This window comes from Salvelinus alpinus, chromosome 14 (assembly GCF_045679555.1).
Source record: "Salvelinus alpinus chromosome 14, SLU_Salpinus.1, whole genome shotgun sequence".
NCBI classification, from domain to species: domain Eukaryota; kingdom Metazoa; phylum Chordata; class Actinopteri; order Salmoniformes; family Salmonidae; genus Salvelinus; species Salvelinus alpinus.
Window position 1 is genome coordinate 47,373,662 of NC_092099.1, and position 26,595 is coordinate 47,400,256.

Sequence of the window (26,595 nt, forward strand, 5' to 3'; positions counted from 1 at the left end):
CGGTGCATTCTCCCATACATAGATGTTACATATACTTAATTTTATCAAGTTACATCAACAGAAGTGTGGTGAGAGCATTGACTGTTGGGCGAGTTGATCCAAAATATATGGACACTAATAATGCTTCGGTTTCAGCAGGAGACACGGTGCCCTCGTAGCCAGACTGAGCTGTTACTTTAAGATAAAAAAATTAAAATTGTGCTACTGTAGACCTAGGTGTGTGTGTCTGTGTTTAGCGTGTTGCGTTTCTACTGACACAAGCAACGTGCATGCACCGCCCACCTGAGGAGCTGTCTTTGCAGCCATCTATTTCCTGTGTTTGAGAGGTGCAAAATCCACTTGTCACATAGATCTCGCTGGATTGATTGCTTTAATTTTACTCCTGGGACTCTTTCATAGTCTTGCTTCGGCCTGTCAAATTGTTATGTTAAAGTTACGACCGCGGAAATGTTTGTAATGACCTGTCAGGGACCTATTAGGATCCCCATTAGCTGTTGCAAAAGCAGCAGCTTTCTTCCAGGGGTCCACACAAAACATTAACATTACATAATACAGAACAATAATAAACAAGAACAGTGCAAGGACATAACTACATATACTTAAAAACAGTACACACAGCCTACATATCAATACATACACACAAAATACAGTTGAAGTCTGAAGTTTACATACACTTAGGTTGGAGTCATTAAAACTCGTTTTTCAACCACTCCACAAATTTCATGTTAACAAACTATAGTTTTGGCAAGTCGGTTAGGACATCTACTTTGTGCATGACACAATACATTTTTCCAACAATTGTTTACAGACAGATTATTTCACTTCAGTCACTGTATCACAATTCCAGTGGGTCAGAAGTTTACATACACTAAGTTGACTGTGCCTTTCAACAGCTTGGAAAATTCCAGAAAAATATGTCATGGCTTTAGAAGCTTCTGATAGGCTAATTGACATCATTTGAGTCAATTGGAGGTGTACCTGTGGATGTATTTCAAGGCCTACCTTTAAAATCAGTGCCTCTTTGCTTGACATCATGGGAAAATCAATAGAAATCAGCCAAGACCTCCAAGATAAATTGTAGACCTCCACAAGTCTGGTTCATCCTTGGGAACAATTTCCAAAGGCCTGAAGGTACCACGTTCATCTGTACAAACAATAGTATGCAAGTATAAATACCATGGGACCACGCAGCCGTCATACCGCTCAGAAAGGAGACACGTTCTGTCTCCTAGAGATGAACGTACTTTGGTGCGAAAAGTGCAAATCAATCCCAGAACAACAGCAAAGGACCTTGTGAGGATGCTGGAGGAAACTGGTACAAAAGTATCTATATCCACAGGAAAACGAGTCCTATATCGACATAACCTGAAAGTCCGCTCAGCAAGGAAGAAGCCACTGTTCCAAAACCGCCATAAAAAAACCAGACTATGGTTTGCAACTGCACATGGGGACAAAGATGGTACTTTTTGGAGAAATGTCCTCTGCTCTGATGTAACAAAAATAGAACTGTTTGGCAATAATTACCATCGTTATTTTTGGAGGAAAAATGGGGAGGCTTGCAAGCCGAAGAAGACAATCCAAACCATGAAGCACGGGGGTGGCAGCATCATGTTGTGGGTGTGCTTTGCTGCAGGAGGGACTGGTGCACTTCACAAAATAGATGGCATCATGAGGTAGAAAAATGATGTGGATATAAGCAACATCTCAAGACATCAGTCAGGAAGTTAAAGCTTGGTCGCAAACGGGTCTTGCAAATGGACAATGACCCCAAGCATACTTCCAAAGTTGTGGCAAAATGGCTTAAGGACAACACAGTCAAGGTATTGGAGTGGCCATCACAAAGCCCTGACCTCAATCCTATAGAAAATTTGTGGGCAGAACTGAAAAAGTGTGTACGAGCAAGGAGGCTGTGGCTGCTGAAGCGTACAGGGTTAAATCATCAGCATACATAGACACGCAGGCTTTGTTTAATGCCAGTGGCAGGCCATTAGTACAAATAGAAAAGAGTAGAGGGCCAAAAGAGCTGCCCTGCAGTGCACCACACTTTACATGTTCGAGGGCGCCAGGCTACCCGTCATCATACACACCTGTTACCATCAATACGAGCAGCTGCGCTCATTGGACTCCCTCACTTTGTTGATTGCCCCTGCATATAAACTCAGCAAAAAAAGAAACAGCCCTTTTTCAGGACCCCGTCTTTCAAAGATAATTCGTAAAAATCCAAATAACTTCACAGATCTTCATTGTAAAGGGTTTAAACACGGTTTTCCATGCTTGTTCAATGAACCATAAACAATTAATGAACATGCACCTGTGGAACGGTCGTTAAGGCACTAACAGCTTACAGACGGTAGGCAATTAAGGTCACAGTTATGAAAACTTAGGACACTAAAGAGGACTTTCTACTGACTCAGAAAAACACCAAAACAAAAATGCCCAGGGTCCTTGCTCATCTGTGTAAATGTGCCTTAGGCATGCTGCAAGTAGGCATGAGGACTGCCGATGTGGCCAGGGCAATTAATTGCGAGAGAGACGCCTAAGACAGCGCTACAGGGAGACAGGACGGACAGCTGATCGTCCTCGCAGTGGCAGACCATGTGTAACAACACCTGCACAGGATACGTACATCCGAACATCACACCTGCGAGACAGGTACAGGATGGCAACAACAACTGCCCAAGTTACACCAGGAACGCACAATCCCTCCATCAGTGCTCAGACTGTCTGCAATAGGCTGAGAGAGGCGGGACTGAGGGCTTATAGGCCTGTTGTAAGGCAGGTCCTCACCAGACATCACCGGCAACAACGTTGCCTATGGGCACAAACTCACCGTCACTGTACCAGACAGAACTGTCAAAAAAAAACTTTTACTGACGAGTCGGACTCAAGTTTATCGTCGAAGGAATGAGTGTTACACTGAGGCCTGTACTATGTAGTGGCATCGATTTGGAGGTGGAGGGTCCGTCATGGTATGGGGCGGTGTGTCACAGCATCATCGGACTGAGGTTGTTGTCATTGCCTGCAATCTCAACGCTGTGTGTTACTGGGAAGACATCCTCCTCCCTCATGTGGTGTTCTTCCTGCAGGCTCATCCTGACATGACCCTCCAGCATGACAATGCCACCAGCCATACTGCTCGTTCTGTGCATGATTTCCTGCAAGACAGGAATGTCAGTGTTCTGCCATGGCCAGCGATTGTTGATTGCCCCTGCATATATGCCTGCTCCTCTGTGTTGTTCCCTGTAGTAGTATTGTTTGTTGTGTTTATGTCCAGACGCTGTTCTTGTTCCATTGCATGTCCGTCTATATTTAATGGTTCACTCCCTGTACCTGCTTCTCATTTTCTGCGTTGGGTGTTACACCATTAAAGAAAACCATCTGTGTTCTATTAGATAGATGACTCTAAATCAACAATATGGCAGAGGTAGAGCCTTAAGCCTTAACACGTAAGTTTTTTCAACAACAGGTTATGGTCAATAATATTATAGTCCGCACTGAAATCTAACAGTACAGATCCCACATTCTTCTTCTTATCAATTTCTTTCAACCAAATCATCAGTAATTTGTGCCAATGCAGTACTTGTTGAGTGCCCTGAAAGTCTGATGATAATTTGTTTACAGAGAAATAGCATTGTATCTGCTCAAGCTGAGAACAAACATTTGTCTCTAGACTCAGATACAAAATATGACAAATAAGAGTGGCAACATTGTCCACCACCATCCTCAGTAGCTTTCCAAGTTGGCAATACCAGGTGGTTTCTCATTATTGAGGGATGACAATCATTTTTCCACCTCACCCACACTAATTTTACAGAATTCAAAATGACAATGCTTTTCTTTCATTATTAGGTATATAATGCATGAATATGATGATTCACAGTTTGATGTTGGCATTTCATGACTAAGTTTGCTTACTTTCCCAATAAAATAGTGATTAACGTAATTGGCAACACCAAAAGGTTTTTGTGATAAATTAGCCATGTGATTTAATAAAAGATGGAGTTGAATTAGTCTTTCTGTATTATACATTGTCCTTCGTCTTGGTTTCATAGTTCAATTTCTTATTCTTTTTGTTTAGTTAATTCTTTCTCAATTTACAGTAAGTTTGCAAATCAGATGTGCAGCCAGATTTATTCACCGCTCCTTTTATCTCGTCCCTCTCCATCATACAGCTTTTCAATTCCTCATCAATCCACAGGGCCTTAACCGTTCTAAAAGTCTGTTTCTAAGTAGGTGCATGCTTATCAATAACTGCATCAAGTGCAGCGTCTGGATGCTACCCATTACACACATCAGACCAACAAATACTTTTTGTTTGTTTTGTATCTTCAACATAGGAATCAGTACAAAACATTTTGTATGATCTCTTATACACTATTTTAGATCTAGCCTTTGGAACTTTGACTTTTCTAGATATGGCCACTATATTATGGTCAGTACATCCAATGGGAATACAGCTTTAGAAGCAGAGTTCTGCAGTATTGGTTAAAATGAGATCAATATACATGGATGATATAGAGTGCATTCGGAAATTATTCAGACCCCTTGATTTTTTCCACATTTTGTTACGTTACAGCCTTATTCTAAAATGTATAAAATAAATACAAATCCTAAGCAATCTACACACAATACCCTATAATGACAAAGCAAAAGCAGGTTTTTAGAAATTTTAGAAAATGTATTGACAATAAATTGATTGGAGTCCACCTGATGTAAATTCAAATGTATTGTGTGTAGATTGGTTGAATACATTTTAGAATAAGGCTGTAACGTAACAAAATGTTGAAAAATGGAAGAGGGTCTGAATACTTTCTGAATTAACTGTAGTTCCTGTACTCTTTGTAAACACCCTGGTAGGTTGATTAATAACCTGAACCAGATTACAGGCACTGGTTACAGTGAGCAGCTTCCTCTTGAGTGGACAGCTTGATGAAAACCAGTCAACCAGAAAATAGATCTCTCTGTTAACATCACACACATTATCAAGCGTTGCACACATATTATCCAGATAATAAATGTTAGCACTTGGTGGCCTATAGCAGCACCCCAAAATAATAGGCTTTACTGTAGATTATGATGTTACGGCTGTATCATCAAAGGAATTATCTTAGTGAGTATCAGAGATGGCCAATATACACTGCTCAAAAAAATAAAGGGAACACTTAAACAACACAATGTAACTCCAAGTCAATCACACTTCTGTGAAATCAAACTATCCACTTAGGAAGCAACACTGATTGACAATAAATTTCACATGCTGTTGTGCAAATGGAATAGAGAACAGGTGGAAATTATAGGCAATTAGCAAGACACCCCCAATAAAGGAGTGGTTCTGCAGGTGGTGACCACAGACCACTTCTCAGTTCCTATGCTTCCTGGCTGATGTTTTGGTCACTTTTGAATGCTGGCGGTGCTTTCACTCTAGTGGTAGCATGAGACGGAGTCTACAACCCACACAAGTGGCTCAGGTAGTGCAGCTCATCTCGGATGGCACATCAATGCGAGCTGTGGCAAGAATGTTTGCTGTGTCTGTCAGCGTAGTGTCCAGAGCATGGAGGCGCTACCAGGAGACAGGCCAGTACATCAGAAGACGTGGAGGAGGCCGTAGGAGGGCAACAACCCAGCAGCAGGACCGCTACCTCCGCCTTTGTGCAAGGAGGAGCAGGAGGAGCACTGCCAGAGCCCTGCAAAATGACCTCCAGCAGGCCAAAAATGTGCATGTGTCTGCTCAAACGGTCAGAAACAGACTCCATGAGGGTGGTATGAGGGCCCGGCGTCCACAGGTGGGGGTTGTGCTTACAGCCCAACACCGTGCAGGACGTTTGGCATTTGCCAGAGAACACCAAGATTGGCAAATTCGCCACTGGCGCCCTGTGCTCTTCACAGATGAAAGCAGGTTCACACTGAGCACATGTGACAGACATGACAGAGTCTGGAGACACCGTGGGAACGTTCTGCTGCCTGCAACATCCTCCAGCATGACCGGTTTGGCGGTGGGTCAGTCATGGTGTGGGGTGGCATTTCTTTGGGGGGCCGCACAGCCCTCCATGTGCTCGCCAGAGGTAGCCTGACTGCCATTAGGTACCGAGATGAGATCCTCAGACCCCTTGTGAGACCATATGCTGGTGCTGTTGGCCCTGGGTTCCCCCTAATGCAAGACAATGCTAGACCTCATGTGGCTGGAGTGTGTCAGCAGTTCCTGCAAGAGGAAGCCATTGATGCTATGGACTGGCCCGCCCGTTCCCCAGACCTGAATCCAATTGAGCACATCTAGGACATCATGTCTCGCTACATCCACCAACGCCACGTTGCACCACAGACTGTCCAGGAGTTGCCGGATGCTTTAGTCCAGGTCTGGGAGGAGATCCCTCAAGAGACCATCTGCCACCTCATCAGGAGCATGCCCAGGCATTGTAGGGAGGTCATACAGGCACGTGGAGGCCACACACACTACTGAGCCTCATTTTGACTTGTTTTAAGGACATTACATCTATGTTGGATCAGCCTGTAGTGTGGTTTTCCACTTTAATTTTGAGTGTGACTCCGATCTTGCTGCAAGTCTCGTTCAGGACATCCACCTCTCCCTGGGAGAACTGCAAACTGTTCTTAAGAACAAATTGTTATTTACATGGACGGCCTAGAGAAACACTGTCCTCTATGTTACTCCCACCGGATTTGTTTTGAACTCCACGCAGTTCCAAATAGGGTAGGTCGCAGAGGGCAGATGGAAACAGCAACAAACAGCATGGATTTAGACAGCCCAGGACAATCCGTGGTCCCATCCACAAGGGCTAACTGTGTCGCGGGCTGTGTTCAAGCTTTCAGGGAACTTTGCTAGCTTGATAGCTAGTTAGCAGCTAGGCTAGCTGCTAGCGCAAAGCAGCTCTTCAGACTTTTGGTTGCCAGGATCCCTAGACCTTTTATAGCGGTCCCGCGTTCCGTGATCCAAATTCAAAAGGTAGCTAGTAACAAACCTTTTTCAATGAAAATGGGCTCAGTGGAATAAATGGTCTTTCCATTGAAGAACACTAAAGAACACTAAAGCTTCGTCAGGGATTTAACGCACTGTATCGGCACATCACAAGAAAGAGAAGAAAGACAACTCTTATTTGATGCGTGTTCATTAATTTAAAAAGTAATGATTTAATAAGGTTGACAATTTTACAAATTAGATGCGCTGAAATGATAGCAACGTCCAAAAACGAACACTCGGATTATAGTTGTGTTACGTCTGATCTCGCAAACAATGTAAAGTATGTTTAGACAGGTATAATCTAGAGCCAAGCTGTTGATTTTTAATCCGAGGGTATCCTGCTTTTGACACACTTGTTAAATTACACAAGACAACGTGACAACAACAGTAATTAATGAGGCAGTCTAGACAGCGCAGGTGAGTGCACGTAGGGTAGACAGAGTGTTTGGTGGTTGTAGCCATGTCCCACCCCTTTATGTTAATGTATTAATATATGTAAATACACCCAGTGGATTTATGCAAATTAGGCACATAATTTTCTTTATTTTGACAAAAAATAAATATAAGAATACCTCATACAATAAGAAAATGTATATAACACTACATTCTAATATCAAAAAAGTAGAATTTGACAATAAATTGAATTCCTGAATTCCCACCTAAATCCCTGAACTCCATTCATTATTAGTCCGTGCCAGTAAATTCAGTCAATAACTGATGGATTCCAAAAATTCTAAACGTCTGGAGTATCTTGAGCCATTGTCCAACTGTTACATTTATTAAAATTGTAAAAAAATAAAATAAAATAAAAACATTACAATTTCGATGACCGTTGTCACTGACACACCCTACTTGTGTGATCGGTCTCCTCACACAAGTATTTGGAGCACTTTTGAGAAAAGGTAGGACATGTGTTGCTGCAACCACTTAACCTGTCAGTTTATCATACTGATTAACATAGTAGTGTCTTGTAGATATTGGTTGCTTTCAAGTCTCAGTTTCTAATGTGCTTTAAAAGTTGTATATATTTTGTTAATATTAATGTCACATGCAGTTCAAGTCCCTGGTATAAAGGCTTTATTTATTGAACATTATATTTTCTCACAACAAAAATATGCTTTGACGTAGAGAGTTCTGCTAGCCCTAGAACTGCCCACACACACAGTAGAGTGATGCTATTGTGGATGTAGCAGAAAGTGAAATGCAGAGAGTTAAAGTTCAGCTCTGGAGTTCCTCTTGGATCCTGCTCAGTTTGTGGACGGATGGACAGCACTCTGATGGTGGGGTTATCTGGTTCCAAACCGTCCCTCACCTGACTACTAATATAATAATACATTATGGCCTCTACTTTAACAAACCTAACGCAATGGTACAGCTAAGGCTCAGGCCTCTATTTTAACAAACCTAACGCAATAGTACATCTAAGGCTCAGGCCTCTACTTTAACAAACCTAACGCAATGGTACATCTAAGGCTCAGGCCTCTATTTTAACAAACCTAACGCAATAGTACATCTAAGGCTCAGGCCTCTATTTTAACAAACCTAACGCAATAGTACATCTAAGGCTCAGGCCTCTACTTTAACAAACCTAACGCAATGGTACATCTAAGGCTCAGGCCTATATTTTAACAAACCTAACGCAATGGTATATCTAAGCGTAGCTGATAGCACTATAGGTCAAGGGGTGTGTCAGAAATATTTTTGCTATTTTCACTATTGCAATTATTGGCGCACTTCAACCCATGTGCAGTCCACATTGTTCTAAGTTAAAAAAAAACATTGTCAATCAGTAAGATTACATTGATTATTGATAAGGCGTAAAAAGAAAATGAATAATTCTAAATAAATTCTAAACAAAAGAAGAAAAAAATAACAGTGTTGACTTCTTCGCAATAGGCAGACAAAAAATGGCCTTAACTGAGAGGAGAGGAAGCTATGCTTGGTTATTACAGGCACCAAAAGCACATTAGGCTACTCTTGTTCCATGTGCATATGGGTAGTGTGCCTCACCGATGGATAGGGTGCGTTTCAGCTGTCAAAATTCATGACATAACCAACTGCGTTACCGATAAAACCAGCTTTTGGTTGGTATTAAATATACTTCTCAGTGCTGCCTGAAATTAGCACTTTGGATCATGTTTTTAGGAAACACTTCAAATATTTCCACCCCGCCCATTCTGAACGCAAGGAGCTGATTTAAGACAGGTAAATTGCCGAACCTGGCGCTAGGGCTGGGAAATGCCAGTGTATCATTGATGAAATTGCAAACTAACGTGAGTTTGACACTAGAACTGCCTTAACGCAAGAAAAACATAGAGCCCTATATATTTAGCAGACACTTTTGTCCAAAGCAACTTAGTCACGCATACATTTTACGAATGGGTGGTCCCAGGTATCGAACCCACTACCCCGGCGTTATAAGCTCCATGCTCTGTCAACTGAGCTACAATGGACCACTGAAGCACTCTCCGTTTCTATCTCTCTCTACTGCTGTCTCACCCTCTGAATGCTCAGCCAAGAAATGGCAACTAACATTTACTCCTGTTGCATCCTCTATAACCACGGTGATTATTATTTGAACCTGCTGGTCATCTTTGAACGTTTGAACATCTTGAAGAACAATCTGGCCTTAATGGCCATCTACTCTTAAAATCTCCACCGGCACATGCATAAAAGGACTGGCCACCCCTCAGAGCCTGGTTCCTCTCTAGGTTTCTGCCTTTCCAGGGAGATTTTCCTAGACACTGTGCTCCTACATCTGCAGTGGTTGCTCTTTGGGGTTTTAGGCTGGATTTCTGTATAAGCACTTTGTGAAACAACTATGCTGATGTACAAAGGGCTTTATAAATAGATTTGATTGATTATCAGGGGTCCTGCTGGAGTGGAGCGCTGCAGATGGAATTATCTGGCCTCGTATTTGAGTTCACCCCTCGCCTCTCGCCCCTCCAGCCCTTCATAATGACAGACTTAAAACTGTGAGGCTGGCTCTTGTATGATAATGATGAGACAGTAGAACTGTGAGGCTGGTTCTAGTATGTTAATGATGAGACAGTAGAACTGTGAGGCTGGTTCTAGTATGTTAATGATGAGACAGTAGAACTGTGAGGCTGGTTCTAGTATGTTAATGATGAGACAGTAGAACTGTGAGGCTGGTTCTAGTATGATAATGATGAGACAGTAGAACTGTGAGGCTGGTTCTAGTATGTTAATGATGAGACAGTGGAACTGTGAGGCTGGTTCTAGTATGATACTGATGAGACAGTAGAACTGTGAGGCTGGTTCTTGTATGTTAATGATGAGACAGTAGAACTGTGAGGCTGGTTCTAGTATGTTAATGATGAGACAGTAGAACTGTGAGGCTGGTTCTAGTATGATACTGATGAGACAGTAGAACTGTGAGGCTGGTTCTAGTATGATACTGATGAGACAGTAGAACTGTGAGGCTGGTTCTAGTATGATAATGATGAGACAGTAGAACTGAGGCTGGTTCTAGTATGTTAATGATGAGACAGTGGAACTGTGAGGCTGGTTCTAGTATGTTAATGATGAGACAGTAGAACTGTGAGGCTGGTTCTAGTATGTTAATGATGAGACAGTAGAACTGTGAGGCTGGTTCTAGTATGATACTGATGAGATAGTAGAACTGTGAGGCTGGTTCTAGTATGTTAATGATGAGACAGTGGAACTGTGAGGCTGGTTCTAGTATGATAATGATGAGATAGTAGAACTGTGAGGCTGGTTCTAGTATGATAATGATGAGATAGTAGAACTGTGAGGCTGGTTCTAGTATGTTAATGATGAGACAGTGGAACTGTGAGGCTGGTTCTAGTATGTTAATGATGAGACAGTGGAACTGTGAGGCTGGTTCTAGTATGATACTGATGAGACAGTAGAACTGTGAGGCTGGTTCTAGTATGATAATGATGAGACAGTAGAACTGTGAGGCTGGTTCTAGTATGTTAATGATGAGACAGTAGAACTGTGAGGCTGGATCTAGTATGATAATGATGAGACAGTGGAACTGTGAGGCTGGTTCTAGTATGATAATGATGAGATAGTAGAACTGTGAGGCTGGTTCTAGTATGTTAATGATGAGACAGTGGAACTGTGAGGCTGGTTCTAGTATGTTAATGATGAGACAGTGGAACTGTGAGGCTGGTTCTAGTATGTTAATGATGAGACAGTGGAACTGTGAGGCTGGTTCTAGTATGTGAATGATGAGACAGTAGAACTGTGAGGCTGGTTCTAGTATGATACTGATGAGACAGTAGAACTGTGAGGCTGGTTCTAGTATGTTAATGATGAGATAGTAGAACTGTGAGGTTGGTTCTAGTATGATACTGATGAGATAGTAGAACTGTGAGGCTGGTTCTAGTATGTTAATGATGAGACAGTGGAACTGTGAGGCTGGTTCTAGTATGTTAATGATGAGACAGTGGAACTGTGAGGCTGGTTCTAGTATGATAATGATGAGACAGTAGAACTGTGAGGCTGGTTCTAGTATGATACTGATGAGACAGTAGAACTGTGAGGCTGGTTCTAGTATGATACTGATGAGACAGTAGAACTGTGAGGCTGGTTCTAGTATGATACTGATGAGACAGTAGAACTGTGAGGCTGGTTCTAGTATGATAATGATGAGACAGTAGAACTGTGAGGCTGGTTCTTGTATGATAATGATGAGACAGTGGAACTGTGAGGCTGGTTCTAGTATGATAATGAGACAGGTAGAGATAGAAGAGAGGGAGACATAGCTTAGCGTTATAGAGCAAGAGCGAGAGAGGCAAGCTCTAGCCTTGTATTGTGTGAGAGGTAGAGTGCTGCAAGACAGGCTTGTGTGTGTGTGTGTGTGTGTGTGTGTGTGTGTGTGTGTGTGTGTGTGTGTGTGTGTGTGTGTGTGTGTGTGAGAATAGGCTACTATTTCGTGAGAGATACAGACAAGTTGGGCAGACTCTTGTTAGACCGGGAGAGAAAATAGACAGGTTTCTACAGTATTGTGTGTGAGAGAGGGCAGACAGATACAGACTTTCTATCCCCTGTTAAATTTTATGCACTGGAGCCTGTGGGCCTTGCTCTCTCTGTTGATGGAGTGTGGGAGGAGAGACGCACTCAGAGTTGGTAATGGGTTTGCACTCAAAAGGATGTCGCATGACGCTTACTTCATTATTCAATGTTTTCATTTGTTTTTACTGCATCAGGGATAGCGTACACAGATGTTTCGGCTTTACAGCCATCTTCACTGTGTGGGTACAATTCTTTTCATTCAAAACAATATTTGTAAGGAACTACAGATGAGCAGCAGGTGGTTCTAATCAGGGTTGTCACTCACCTGCTAATCAGGGATGTGACTTTTCTGCTATACCCGTATACAAATTAGTCACAAAGAGATACAGAACTATAGGGTATGGGAGCGGTCATGAATCAAATCGCCCCCAGGTGTCCGCTCACCTAAATACATCACATCAACTCATGAGATAGCATACCACAAAGAAAGACACACTCCCCTCATCAGCTGTCTGTTACAGAGGACGACACAGTTTGACTGACATCACTGCCCCAAGCACAGACCCTGATTTTTTCCCACCAAATGTGGCATGATCCAATGAGTTTAGACAGTGCCTGGTTTGATAAGCACATGCCTGTTCTGTCCTGCTAGTTCATACAGTTATTTTACAGTGCTTACACATGGTAATGATTTCAGTGTTTTTATACTACACACTATCAGATCACATTTAGTTTAGATTTTGCCCCTGGTATGGATATTGAATAGAATCTGGATGCAGCACTTTCAACTGCATTGCATTAGTGGAAATCAAGACTGTTCTCATGGCAGATCTGCCAGTTTTGACCAGCAGAAGTTACTTTTTGTAGGAGTTTTTACATTTTTAATTTTACCTTAATTTAACTAGTGACTGACCCAAAATTTTCAATGATGGCCTATGAACAGTGGATTAACTGCCTTGTTCAGGGGCAGAACGACAGATGTTTTATATTGTCAGCTCGGGGATTTGATATTGCAACCTTTCGGTTACTAGTCCAACGCTGTAACCACTAGGCTATCTGCCGGTTAGGAGGACGTACGCAGCAGGTAAGGAGAATTAACGTGGCAAGTTAGGAGAATTAAAATGGTTAAGAGAATTAGGTTAAGGTTAGGAAAAGGGTTGGGGTTAGGGTCAGCTAAAATGACCCCCAACGCATATCTAGCTATAGTATCTTGCTGCCCTGAGAACAGTCTTGATTTCCATTAATACAATGCTGCCTGCACTTCTCTCCCATGGCGGCTTCTGCGGCATACAGTATTCTGCAATACTCTGTTCACATGCCATGTCCAGAATAGATCCAGTTAGTCAATACATCCTAGAGGTCTTAGCCAGTTAGTCAATGACTATCCCAGAGGTCTTAGCCATCTCAAGACTGAGTCCAAAAACTATTTGCCATTAACAGCCGAGTGGGGATAGACAGGAGCTATTGCTCTAGAGGTGTTGTGAGAGACTAATTATCTGCTCTTTATTTTACATCTGCGTAGGAAAACAGAAGGAGCCCTATAAAAGTTACAGCTGCCTTCAGTGGTTTTCTGCTGTAATCAGTTGATTACTCTGGAGAAGATCCAGCAGGAGAGCAGCTTTCTGCTGTAAAAGACACAAACAAGTTGATCTGATTTTGGATGGTAATTGGCAAGCCAAATGACCGCAGTCTCCGTAACAACCTTTCAAATAACCTTTTACACATTGTCTCCTTTCCTCCGCTCCGGACTGTGTGTTCTTCCATAGAAATAGAAGGAATAGAACTGGTGTCCCCATTCAAGTCAATGATGGCATGATGTGTGAACTGGCGGCCATTGTGAGTGTACCCATAGGAGGCAAAGCACAAGTAAACCTTAGGTTGAAGGTTAAGACAACGGCGTCACAATAATGCGGAGGTCCTACCACTCTGAATTTGTATATTTTCTAAAACTTCCGCATGGAATTATTACAATGATTGTATTTTTACCTTGTTTTTTTAACCTAGAGCAAAAACAGGAAGTGTACCCATCAATCTGTGCTGTGATTTGTTGATTCAACTCAACTGACATTATAAAAAAAAATACATTCCATTCCATAAGCCGCATTTCAATTTGGATGAGCATTCTACATTACTGTGGAAATGATTGCATCACAATACCAGGCAGCCATTGCGGGTGTACCCATGAAATTGGGTACCAGTCAAATTGCCATTGTTACAGGTTCCAAGCCCTGTCTATTTATCGTCTGCTACAACACCTTGCTTGTTTCAGCAAGGGGCAACAAAGTTTCATCACGTTGTTAAGTCCATGCTATCGCAGAAACGGATTCAACCGCACAAATACCTGGCTGTCCCGTCTTCAGTCAGCTGTTTGTTCCATTTTGTTTTCATGACATTCTTCGTCCATAACCGTCGATTCAATTTAATTAAATTCAAAGGGCTTTATCGCCATGGGAAACATATGGTTACATTGCCAAAGCAAGTGAAATAGATAATATACACAAGTTAAATAAACATTCAAATGTCATATTATGGCTATCTATAGTGTTGTGAAACATTTGCAAATAATTAAAGTACAAAAGGAAAATGAATATGTATTTACAATGGTGTTTCTTCTTCACTGGTTGCCCTTTTCTTGTGGTAACAGGTCACAAATCTTGCTGCTGTGATTGCACACTGTGGTGTTTCACCCAAAATATATTGGAGTTCATCAAAATTTGATTTGTTTTCAAATTCTTTGTGGATCTGTGTAATCTGAGGGATATGGTCATACATTTGGCAGGAGGTCAGGAAGTGCAGCTCAGTGTCCACCTCATTTTGTGGGCAGTGTACACATAGCCTGTCTTCTCTTGAGAGCCAGGTCTGCCTACGGCGGCCTTTCTCAATAGCAATACTATGCTCACTGAGTCTGTACATAGTTAAAGCTTTCCTTCATTTTGGGTCAGTCACGGTGGTAAGGTATTCTGCCACTGTGTATTCTCTATTTGGGGCCAAATAGCATTCTAGTTTGCAGAGTTTTTTAAAATTAATTATTTCCAATGCGTCAAGTAATGATCTTTTTGTTTTCTCATGATTTGGTTGGGTCTAATTGTGTTGCAGTCCTAGGGCTCCGTGGGGTCTGTTTGTGTTTGTGAACAGATCCCCAGGACCAGCTTGCTTAGTGGACTCTTCTCCAGGTTCATCTCTCTGTAGGTGATTGCTTTCTTGTGGAAGGTTTGGGAACTGCTTCCTTTTAGGTAGTTGTAGAATTTAACGTCTCTTTTCTGGATTTTGATAATTAGCGGGTATCGGCCTAATTCTGATCTGCATGCATTATTTTGTGTTTTACGTTGTACACAGAGGATTATTGGGCAGAATTCTGCATGCAGTCTCAATTTGGTGTTTGTCCTATTTTGTGAATATTTGGATGGAGAGTGGACCCCAGACCTCACAGACATTAAGGGCAATGGGTTCTATAACTGATTTCAAGTATTTTTACCCAGTTATTAATTGGTATGTCGAATTTTATGTTCCTTTTGATGGTCTAGAAGGCCCTTCTTGCTTTGTCTCTCAGATCGTTCACAGCTTTGTGGAAGTTAACTATTGCGCTGATGTTTAGGCCGAGGTATGTATAGTTTTTTATGTGCTCTAAGGCAACGATGTCTAGATGGAATTTGTATTTCTGGTCCTGGCAACTGGGCCTTTTTTGGAACACCATTATTTTTGTCTTACTGATATTTACTGTCAGGTCCCAGGTCTGGCAGAATCTGTGCAGAAGATCTAGGTGCTGCTGTAGACAAACCTTGGTTTTTTGACAATTTTAACCACACACTTGTTGTTTGTGTACATTGATTGTATAATGTTGTATGTTTTTACCCCAACACCGCTTTCCATCAATTTGTATAGAAGATCCTCATGCCAAATTGAGGCAAAAGCTGTATTTGAAATCAACAAAGCATGAGAAGACTTTGCCTTTGTTTTGGTTTGTTTGTTTGCCAATTAGCGTGTGCAGGGTGAACACGTGGTCTGTCGTACAGTGATTTGGTAAAAAGCCAATTTGACATTTGCTCAGTACATTGTTTTCACTGAGGAAATGTATGAGTCTGCTGTTAATGACAATGCAGAGGATTTTCCCAAGATTTCTGTTGATGCATATCCCATGGTACTTATCGGGATCAACTTTGTCTCCACTTTTGTGGATTGGGGGAGGGATCAGTCCTTGGTTCCAAATATGGGGGAAGATACCAGAGTTGAGGATGATTTTATAGAGTTTCAGTATAACCAAATGGAATTTGTGGTCTGTATATTTGATCAATTCATTGAAGATACCATCAACACCACAGGCCTTTATGGGTTGGAAGGTTTGTATTTTCTCCTGTAGTTCCTTCAATGTAATTGGAGAATCCAGTGGGTTCTGGTAGTCTTGTTTTTGCTGTTTGTTCTTTGTTATAGAGCCAAAAAGACTGGAGAAGTGATTTATCCATACATCTCTGTTTTGGATAGATCAAATAAAATTGTATTAGTCACATGCGCCGAATACAACAGGTGTAGACCTTACAGTGAAATGCTTACTTACGAGGCCATAACCAACAATGCAGTTTAAAAAAATACAGATAAGAATAAGAAGTAAAAGTAACAAGTAATTAAAGAGCAGCAGTAAAATAACAATAGCGAGACTATATACAGGGGGGTACCGGAACAGAGTCAATGTGAGGGGGCACCGGTTAGTTAAGGTTATATGTACATGTACAGTGGGGAGAACAAGTATTTGATACACTGCCGATTTTGCAGGTTTTCCTACTTACAAAGCATGTAGAGGTCTGTAATTTTTATCATAGGTACACTTCAACTATGAGAGACGGAATCTAAAACAAAAATCCAGAAAATCACATTGTATGATTTTTAAGTAATTAATTTGCATTTTATTGCATGACATAAGTATTTGATACATCAGAAAAGCAGAACTTAATATTTGGTACAGAAACCTTTGTTTGCAATTACAGAGATCATACGTTTCCTGTAGTTCTTGACTAGGTTTGCACACACTGCAGCAGGGATTTTGGCCCACTCCTCCCTACAGATCTTCTCCAGATCCTTCAGGTTTCGGGGCTGTCGCTGGGCAATACGGAGTTTCAGCTCCCTCCAAAGATTTTCTATTGGGTTCAGGTCTGGAGACTGGCTAGGCCACTCCAGGACCTTGAGATGCTTCTTACGGAGCCACTCCTTAGTTGCCATGGCTGTGTGCTTCGTGTCGTTGTCATGCTGGAAGACCCAGCCACGACCCATCTTCAATGCTCTTACTGAGGGAAGGAGGTTGTTGGCCAAGATCTCGCGATACATGGCCCCATCCATCCTCCCCTCAATACGGTGCAGTCGTCCTGTCCCCTTTGCAGAAAAGCATCCCCAAAGAATGATGTTTCCACCTCCATGCTTCACGGTTGGGATGGTGTTCTTGGGGTTGTACTCATACTTCTTCTTCCTCCAAACACGGCGAGTGGAGTTAGACCAAAAAGCTCTATTTTTGTCTCATCAGACCACATGACCTTCTCCCATTCCTCCTCTGGATCATCCAGATGGTCATTGGCAAACTTCAGACAGGCCTGGACATGCACTGGCTTAAGCAGGGGGACCTTGCGTGCGCTGCAGGATTTTAATCCATGACGGCGTAGTGTGTTACTAATGGTTTTCTTTGAGACTGTGGTCCCAGCTCTCTTCAGGTCATTGACCAGGTCCTGCCGTGTAGTTCTGGGCTGATCCCTCACCTTCCTCATGATCATTGATGCCCCACGAGGTGAAATCTTGCATGGAGCCCCAGACCGAGGGTGATTGACCGTCATCTTGAACTTCTTCCATTTTCTAATAATTGCGCCAACAGTTGTTTCCTTCTCACCAAGCTGCTTGCCTATTGTCCTGTAGCCCATCCCAGCCTTGTGCAGGTCTACAATCTTATCCCTGATGTCCTTACACAGCTCTCTGGTCTTGGCCATTGTGGAGAGGTTGGAATCTGTTTGATTGTGTGTGGACAGGTGTCTTTTATACAGGTAACGAGTTCAAACAGGTGCAGTTAATACAGGTAATGAGTGGAGAACAGGAGGGCTTCTTAAAGAAAAACGAACAGGTCTGTGAGAGCCGGAATTCTTACTGGTTGGTAGGTGATCAAATACTTATGTCATGCAATAAAATGCAAATTAATTATTTAAAAATCATACAATGTGATTTTCTGGATTTTTGTTTTAGATTCCGTCTCTCACAGTTGAAGTGTACCTATGATAAAAATTACAGACCTCTACATGCTTTGTAAATAGGAAAACCTGCAAAATCGGCAGTGTATCAAATACTTGTTCTCCCCACTGTAGGTAGAGTTATTAAAGTGACTATGCATAGATGATAACAACAGAGAGTAGCAGCGGTGTAAAAGAGAGGGAGAGGGGGGCAATGCAAGTAGTCTGGATAGCCATTTGATTAGGTGTTCAATAGTCTTATAGCTTAGGGGTAGAAGCTGTTTAGAAGCCTCTTGGACCAAGACTTGACTATCCGGTACCGCTTGCCTTGCGGTATTTCGAGAGAACAGTCTACGACTAGGGTGGCTGGAGTCTTTGACAATTTTTAGGGCCTTCCGCTGACACCACCTGTTATAGAGGTCTTGGATGGCAGAAAGCTTGGCCCCAGTGATGTACTGGGTCATTCGCTCTACCCTCTGTAGTGCCTTGCGGTCAGAGGCCGAACAGTTGCCATACCGGGCAGTGATGCAACCATACAGAATGCTCTCGATGGTGCAGCTGTAGAACCTTTATGAGGATATGAGGACCCATTCCAAATCTTTTCAGTCTCCTGAGGGGGAATAGGTGTTGTCGTGCCCTCTTCACAACTGTCTTGGTGTGCTTGGACCATGTTAGTTTGTTGGTGATGTGGACACCAAGGAGCTCTCAACCTGCTCCACTGCAGCCCCGTTGATGAGAATGGAGACGTGCTCGGTCCTCTTTTTCCTGTAGTCCACAATCACCTTCTTTGTCTTGGTCACGTTGAGGGAGATGATGTTGTCCTGGCACCACATGGCCAGGTCTCTGACCTCCTCTCTTCAGGCTGTCTCATCGTTGTCGGTGATCAGGCCTACCACTGTTGTGCCATCGGCAAACTTAATGATGGCGTGGAGTCATGCTTGGCCGTGCAGTCATGAGTGAACAGGGAGCACAGGAAGGGACTGTACACGCACCCCTGAGGGGCCCCTGTGTTGAGGATCAGTGTGGCGGATGTGTTGCTACCTACCCTTACCACCTGGGGGCGGCCCGCCAGGAAGTCCAGGATCCAGTTGCAGAGGTAGGTGTTTAGTCCCAGGGTCCTTAGCTTGTTGATGAGCTTTGAGGGCACTATGGTGTTGAACGCTGAGCTGTAGCCAATGAATAGCATTCTCACATAGGTGTTCCTTTTGTCCAGGTGGGAAAGGGCAGTGTGGAGTGTAATAGAGATTGCATCATGTGTAGAATTGTTGGGGCGGTATGCATATTGGAGTGGATCTAGGGTTTCTGGGATAATGGTGTTGATGTGAGCCATGACCAGCCTTTCAAAGCACTTCATGGCTACAGACGTGAGTGCTATGGGTCGGTAGTCAATCAGGCAGGTTACCTTAGTGTTCTTGGGCACAGGCACTATGGTGGTCTGCTTAAAACATGTTGGAATTACAGACTCGGACAGGGAGAGGTTGAAAATGTCAGTGAAGACTCTTGCCAGTTGGTCAGCGCATGCTCGCATTACACGTCCTGGTAATCCGTCTGACACTGCGGCCTTGTGAATGTTGACCTGTTTAAAGGTCTTACTCACATCGGCTGCAGAGAGCGTGATCACACAGTCTTCCGGAACAGCTGGTGTTCTCATGCATGTTTCAGTGTTATTTGCCTCAAAGTGAGCATAGAAGTAGTTTAGCTCATCTGGTAGGCTCGTGTCACTGGGCAGCTCTCGGCTGTGCTTCCCTTTGTAGTCTGTAATGTTTTTCAAGCCCTGTCACATTCGAAGAGCGTCAGAGCCAGTGTAGTATGATTCGTTCTTAGTCCTGTATTGATGCTTTCCCTGTTTGATGGTTTGTCGGAGGGCATTACGGGATTTCTTATAAGCGTCCGGGTTAGAGTCCCGCTCCTTGAAAGCGGCAGATCTAGCCTTTAGCTCAGTGCGGATGTTTTTTGTAATCCATGGCTTCTGGTTGGAGTATGTACGTACGGTCACCGTGGGGACGACGTCATCGATGCACTTTTTGAGGAAGCCAATGCCGGATGTGGTGTATTCCTCAATGTCATCGGAAGAATCCCGGAATATATTGCAGTCTGTGTTAGCAAAACAGTCTTATAGCTTAGCATCTGCTTCATCTGACCACTTTTTTATTGATCTAGTCACTGGTGCTTCCTTCTTTAATTTTTGCTTGTAAACCGGAATCAGGAGGATAGAATTAAGGTCAGATTTTCCAAATGGAGGGAGAGGGAGAGCTTTGTATGCATTTCCCTGCATTAAAGTAACCGGCTACTAGGAGAGCCGCCTCTGGATGAGCGTTTTCTTGTTTGCTTATGGCGGAATACAGCTCATTCAATGCTGACTGTGTTGGTATGCAAACAGCTATGAAAAATGGTCTCTAGGTAGATAGTGTGGGCTACAGCTTATGGTCTACAGGTTAACTCTTCGTGTTGTTGTTCATTTAGTGTGTTCCAATTTTCCCAGAAGTGAATAGATTCTTGTAACGGCTGTTGGAAGGAGAAGACCAAGGTGCAGCGTGGTACGTGTCCATATTTATTAAATGAACACTGAAATAACAAAAATAACAAAGAATAACGACCGAAACAGTTCTGGCTGGTGCAGACACACAACAGGAAACAACAACCCACAAAACACAGGTGGGATGAGGCTACCTAAGTATGGTTCTCAATCAGAGACAACGATAGACAGCTACCTCTGATTGAGAACCACACTCGGCCAAACACATAGAAATATAAAACATAGAATGCCCACCCCAACTCACGCCCTGACCAAACCAAAAATAGAGACATAACAAAGGAACTAAGGTCAGGGCGTGACAATTCTATGGATTCTTCAATTACATTGAGCTGATTTCTGACATGATGTTCCTTCTTTTTCCGTAGTGTATTTCTGTATTGTTTTAGTGATTCACCATAGTGAAGGCATAGGCTCAAGTTTTCTGGGTCTCTATGTTTTTGGTTGGATAGGTTTCTTATTTAATTTTTCTCATTTCTTTCTTAGGTTTATGCATTCTTCATCAAACCAATTTTTATTGTTAATTTTTCTATGTTGTCTACTTGAAATATGTAGATTGGATAGGGAATCTGAGAGGTCAAATATACTGTTTAGATGTTCTTCTGCCAAGTTTACACCTTCACTATTACAGTGAAACATTTTGTCCAGGTAGTTGTTAAAAAGGTTTGAATTTGTTCTTGCCTAATTGTTTTTTTGGTAGGTTTCTGCACTACTTTCCTTCCATCTATAGCATTTCTTAATATTATGCAGTTCCGTTGGCTTTGATGCCTCATGATTGAGTATTGCTCTGCTCAGGCAGATGATTTTGCTGTGATTTTTCTGTGATCTGATAAGGGTGTCAGTGGGTTGACTGTGAACACAGAGACTTTGGGTTGAGGTCAGTGATAAAGTAATATACAGTACTAATGTCAAAGGGATGAGCTGTAGGTGTACCTACCGTAAGAGTCCCCTCGAAGCCTACCATTGACTATGTACAGACCCAGCGTGCGACAGAGCTGCAGGAGTTGTGACCTGTTTTTGTTGGTTGTTTTGTCATAGTTGTGTCTAGGGGGGCATATGGAGGAGGGAATGCTGTCACCTCCAGGTAGGTATTTGTCCCCCTGTGTGTTAAGAGTGTCAGGTTCTTGTCCAGTTCTGGCATTTAGGTCGCCAAAGACTAGTACATGTTCCCGGGCCTGGAAATGGTTGATCTCCCCCTCTAGGATGGAGAAGCTGTCATCATTAAAGTATGGTGATTCTGTTGGGGGGATATAGGGATATAGCACACATGAGGCCATTTTTCTCTGCTGAGATAATTTCCTTATTAATTTCTAGCCAGATGTGTTCCTGTTTTGACTAATTTAATAGAGTTGGTTAGGTCTGCTCTTTCTCAAATTAGCATACTCCCTGAGTATCTTCCCTGTTTCAAACATGGTAGTTTGGTGGATGGGACTACTAGCTCTCTGTAACCTAGAGGGCAACTAGTGGGTCTGTCTCCTCTATACCATGTTTCTTGTAGGATGACAATGTCTGTATTTCCAGTTTCTTTGATGAAGTCTGGGTTCCTGCTCTTTAGGCCAAAGGCAGGTGACCTCAGAATTTATATTCATATTGATGATCGGCTATGAAAAGCCAAATGAAAATTATTCATGATTATTATTTGACCATGCTTGTCACTTATGAACATTTTTGAACATCTTGGCATAGTTCTGTTATAATCTCCACCCGGCACAGCCAGAAGAGGACTGGCCACCCCTCAGCCTGGTTCCTCTCTAGGTTTCTTCCTAGGTTTTGGCCTTTCTAGGGAGTTTTTCCTAGCCACCGTGCTTCTACACCTGCATTACTAGCTGTTTGGGGTTTTAGGCTGGGTGTCTGTACAGCACTTCGAGATATTAGCTGATGTACGAAGGGCTATATAAAATAAAATTGATTGATTGATTGATTGATATTCCAGGATGAGATAGTAACATCTTTGTGTTCCATAGTGTCTACTCTCTCTCTCTCTGGCTCTCTCTCGCTCTCTCTGTCCCTCACACTCTCTTCTGGTCTGGAGGCCCCAAGCGCCTTTTAGCTGTAATTAGCCCTCATCCTCTGAGACTTACTCCTTCCCTCCCGCCCTCCCTCCCTCCATTCGCTCACTTCCTGTTCCAGAATAATGCTGCTGTCCGCCCTCTACCACACCAAAACCCCTGTCAAGTTTTGGTTCCTCAAGAATAACCTCTCTCTCACCTTCAAGGTAACCGCCTCACGGCTTGACTCCATGCAAACTTTCTGCCTTCCTACCTTGCCGTGATAACTTTCTCCTCGCTCCAGCGCGACCCCTGGGAGAAATAGAATTGTTTGTGTTGAAGGATGAAAGGAATTGGGGGATGCCTTCTCTCCTTATCTGTTCCTCCTATAGGGATGAGTCCATATACATTAACGCCTACTAAGCTACATCATATGTATCTAAAATTAACAAGCCATGGGAAAGGTGGAGTATTAGCAACATTTTCTGCATTTGGAATGTTTCACTGTTTATGAAATATTTTTTGAGATTCAAACTATTTTATGTCTTGAGGCCGTTGAGCTCGGTCCATGAAATGTTTATTATCAAGTGCTCAGCGTCTATTTATATATTTCAATTGATCAAGTGTAAGCCTATTTCGAAGAATTCCAGCTGTTTTTTTAGGACGATTTCAGTCAATTTCAATAATTATTTTCTAATACCAAATGGCAGCACATATTGTACATTTTCTCATACACCTGAAGAAGCACATCAATAATTTCTTCTGCAAGGGGCTATCAAGTTTTCCTCATAAGAGGTTTGTGTCTACACAAGTCCATACCTTACATGGCTCCAGCAGCAGACTGAGAAAGAGAGATTCTTCTGGGTATACAGCATCTGGATATTTTCCTCCCCCTGCCTGTGAACAAAATCATATTTGTGGACACTGACCAGCTAACTGACTGGTGATACCAAGATACTGCTGTACAAATAAATATAATATGTCACCTAGAATTGGTGTCAACCTGTTGGTTTTACTGCTGTGCTTTACTGTTGCTCCTTGTCCACGCAGGGCAGATCTGAGAGATTTGAATCTGGAGGGCACCACCTATGGGTACACTCCGTTCTGTGACAGCAGTAAGGAAACGGGGGGCTACTGAGCTTCACACCTGGGGAACCGCACCAGGTACACAATGCTACAATACCTACACTGTGGAGACACGGGGGCTCCTGAGTGGCGCAGCGGTCTAAGGCACTTCATCTCAGTGCTAGAGGCGTCACTACAGACCATGGTTCAATTCCAGGCTGTATCACATCTGGGGAACCGCGCTAGGTACACACTGGGGCTCTCGAGTAGTGCAGCGGTCTAAGGCATTTCATCTCAGTGCTAGAGGCGTCACTACAGACCCTGGTTCGATTCCACGCTGTATCACAACTGGCCGTGATTGGGAGTCCCGTAGGGCGGCGCACAATTGGTCCAGCATCGTACGGTTTAGGGTTTGTCTGGGGTAGGCCTTCATTGTAAATACTAATTTGTTCTTAACTGACTTGCCTAATTAAATAAAGGTTGAATAAATAATAATAAAAAATATCTACAGAGTTTGAAAATGTAATTTTGTAGCGCTGTTGTGTGTGACATTGAGAATGTCCACCAGCCACTGGGTTTGTATTTTTACAATGTTACTATTGCGTAGAAAGCACACATTATTTACTCATTCGTACCAGCTTGACAGTTATGGTATCCTCCTCTTTGTTCATGGTATCGATATTGCACGTAAGTTATTCGCAGAAGAGATGAAGGAAAATACAGTTCAAGGAAAATGTGTTCCCTCTCAATGTATTCTGCAGAATAAATGCATACATTTGAAAAGTTTTTGACAGTGGCTTCTTTGAGTCGTGTATTGACTATCCAGAAAATGCATCAATTATTCCTTGTTCTTCACATAGAGTAACAACATGGTCCTCAGAGGGAAAAGTGGACGATGCAGCAGGATGAAATCGTCTCTGCATAAATGAATTATGTTTTCAGATAAAACATTCCTTTTGTCGCAAACACTCACACCAGAATATTTACTACAGAATCACAACACTATAGTCTGCTTGGGGTTGGTCTTCGTTGACATGTTGTGTTATCCGTTGTATTCTACGAGACGGAACCAAGAAAGCCATAGAATATGTATGTGGAGCACGACATTGAAGAGACTTCCAGAAGAGATAAAATGTGTTTACTTGAGTCGCATTATTTATTGCCCTGTATCCGCATTACTGATCTATGAGGGCCCCTGTATCCGCATTACTGATCTATGAGGGCCCCTGTATCCGCATTACTGATCTATGAGGGCCCCTGTATCCGCATTACTGATCTATGAGGGCCCCTGTATCCGCATTACTGATCTATGAGGGGCAAATTCCAATTTAGGAATTAAGGCCTTTCCTACGCACTTACCACTCCTCAGTATTTGGTATTCAGAATGACCTTATTCAGTTGCATAATGCGCTCTGCAGGTGTGGCTACCTAGAGTGCTCTGAATACATTTCACTCAACCTTTGCTGGCAGACAGATTTTCAATCAAAAGGCTTTTCAAATATAGTGTACCTTTTAGTGTACCTTTAAGTCCCTTTAAACACAGTGTACCTTGTAGTCCCTTTAAATACAGTGTACCTTGTAGTCCCTTTAAATACAGTGTACCTTGTAGTCCCTTTAAATACAGTGTGTATTTTAGTGTAACTTTTCATCTCTTTAAATACAGTGTACCTTTTAGTCCCTTTAAACACAGTGTACCTTTTAGTCCCTTTAAACAGTGTACCTTTTAGTCCCTTTAAATACAGTGTACCTTTTAGGTAGAATGTTGTTGACAGACTATATGGAGAGAATGGCTTCAGAATATTAGGGATCAGTGAAAGAAGGCCATCTAAATATATGCATATTCTTCTCTCAAATCCACCAATTGGTCGATTTTAAAAATACTCTGATCTTGTAGGTTATTTAGGTTTAGGAAAGTATTTATGAATCATAAAAAACAGGTGTGGAGAGCCTTTACGCACAAAAGAAAGAAAACGCCGGTTTAATTCTGAATATTGACACGTTCAGTTCTTCAACCCATGGTAATGTTGGAAGATTACTGTACATAGAATTATAATAGGGACAATAGTGAGCTACAGTTCTTTCAGAAAGTATTCACATACCTTGACTTTTTCCACATTGTGTTGTGTAACAGCCTGAATTTAAAATGGATTATATCGGGATGTTTTTGTCACTGGCTTACACACAATACCCCATAATGTCAAGGTGGAATTATGTAAAAAAAAAAAAAAGACATTTTAAAAAAGAACATAAAATAATAGAAAAATAAATTCATAAATTCATAAATTCATTTAAAATAAAAATCTGAAATATCTTGAGTCAGTAAGTTTTCAAACTCTTAGTTATGGCAAGGCTAAATTAGTTCAGGAGTAAAAATGCGCTTAACAAGTCATATAATAAGTTGTATGGACTCACTCTGTGTGCAATAGTGGTGTTTAACCTGATTTTTTAATGGCTCTCTCATCTCTGTATCCCACACAAACAATTATCTGTAAGGTCCCTCAGTCGAGCAGTAAATTTCAAACACAGATTCAACTACAAAGAGCAGGGAGGTTGTACAATGCCTCACAAAGAAAGGCACCTATTGCAGACATTGAATATCCCTTTGAGCATGGTGAAGTTATTAATTACACTTTGTATGGTGTATCAATACACCCGGTCACTTCAAAGATACAGGCGTCCTTCTAATTCATTTTCCAGAAGGAAACCGCTCAGGGATCTCACCATGAGGCCAAAGGTGACTTTAATAACTTCTTCTAACTAGGGGGCGCAATTTTAACATTTGGCAAAATATGCGTACCCATTTTAAACTGCCTATTTCTCAGCCCCCGAAACTAG

General features: G+C 42.3%; 1 long non-coding RNA gene across 1 annotated transcript in view; it reads left to right on the forward strand.

The window, feature by feature from the left end:
• Positions 1-24,525, forward strand: part of LOC139538209 (uncharacterized) — a 48,233-nt gene extending 23,708 nt beyond the window's left edge. Inside the window, exon 5 of the long non-coding RNA XR_011667695.1 lies at positions 23,746-24,525. This is a non-coding gene — a long non-coding RNA (uncharacterized lncRNA). The remainder of the gene's footprint in view (positions 1-23,745) is intronic.
• Positions 24,526-26,595: the final 2,070 nt, after the last annotated feature.